The sequence below is a fragment of the Meleagris gallopavo genome, unplaced genomic scaffold (assembly GCF_000146605.3).
Source record: "Meleagris gallopavo isolate NT-WF06-2002-E0010 breed Aviagen turkey brand Nicholas breeding stock unplaced genomic scaffold, Turkey_5.1 ChrUn_random_7180001934892, whole genome shotgun sequence".
Lineage (NCBI taxonomy): Eukaryota > Metazoa > Chordata > Aves > Galliformes > Phasianidae > Meleagris > Meleagris gallopavo.
Genome location: NW_011196894.1, coordinates 1 through 1,290, shown reverse-complemented (window position 1 = coordinate 1,290; position 1,290 = coordinate 1). Strand labels below are relative to the sequence as shown.

The 1,290-nt window shown below is 51.4% G+C and overlaps 1 long non-coding RNA gene across 1 annotated transcript; it reads left to right on the top strand.

Moving 5' to 3' along the window:
• The first annotated feature begins 252 nt into the window (after positions 1-252).
• Positions 253-1,062, top strand: LOC109364896. Its single transcript, XR_002110662.1, has 3 exons — positions 253-292; positions 710-772; positions 1,023-1,062. It is a non-coding gene; the product is annotated as an uncharacterized LOC109364896 (long non-coding RNA).
• The last annotated feature ends 228 nt before the right edge of the window (positions 1,063-1,290 follow it).

Genomic DNA, 1,290 nt, shown 5'->3' with positions numbered 1-1,290 from the left:
TCGCTGCTGACAGCCCGGGCTAATGAATGGACATGGCTTAGGCTGTATTTTCCCTTAGTGATAATTAATCTCTCAGCACTCTGATAATCTATCTCTGGCACGACCTGGAAGCTCTGTGCAAACCTTGGCTGCCCGTCCCCACCGACGTTTCTTCCTTTCTCTCCTCAGAAGCAGCGCCGCGCGGTTCCCCGTGTTTGGGAGCAGCAGCCAGGAGGCTGCCAGAGATCCAGCTGCGCCTTGCAGCGCACAGAGGGATGCAGTGGGGACAGAGCGTCCTTCCTGCCACGCAGAAGTGAGTTTCTTCAGTCCTCTGTCATGAAGGATGGAGGAATGAACTTTGAGTATTACTTCTGAGGTGCAGTGCTGCAGGGGATGCCAAGGAAGCCACTGCAGAAGCGTTGGAGAGGCCGACAGCGGCAGTTGGTGGCAGCAGTGAGGCAGAAGTCTGCATATAAATGCTTAGAGTCCAGTGAATTCCTTTTAGAGCCAAAAAATGTGTCTCAACTTTTGCACCTGATAGCGTTTTGTTTGGTGATGCACCCCTGCTCTGCCGAATGTAGAGCTGTCAGGCAGGCTGGAGTTCTTCTGCTGTCACCTGAGCAAGAATGAGACTTTTTTTTGTTATTTTGGGGGTGGATTTGGGCTGACAGGACAATCCTTCTACAGGCTACTGGTTTCTGTTAAATCAGCAAATTGTATTTTGTTGTAGGGACGGAGCCTGCGCATCCGTGAAATGGTGCTGGGCAAGGGGGGAAGCAGAAAGCCTGCACTGGTAAGAAGCTCTTGTGAGCTGTGGTGTGGGTACCTGCCTCTAAATGGGGCTGCATGCAGGGCGGCGTGTGATGGAGGAGAGAGGAAAGGATGCTGCAGATCTGTGCTGACTGCAGAAATGGGACAGTGTTGAATCAGCAGAAAGGCACTGGAAGAAACTATGCTTGAAGACCAGAAATTTGTGTCTGATTGTGCTCAAGTCTTCCTCCAAAGAGATGCTCTTCATGTCTTTCTTGTTTCCTTTCTGTCAGAAGCTGATGCCAGTGGCCTTCCTCTGAGGCGCAGCCTTGCAGAAAGGCAGGAGGGAGCTACAGACCATGACATGACACCCATGAGAGGTACAGGCACACAACAGGCATCTGGGTTAGGTGCACTGTCTTTCTAACGAGGCTTTCTGTCTGTTCTTCCCGGGACTGTTCTCATTGCGTGTTGCTTGGGGTCTTAATCCCCGGGATTTACAGTTCCCTTCCGTGTGCTGATTTGAAATACAAACCCACAGTTCACCCACGATCCTCAGAT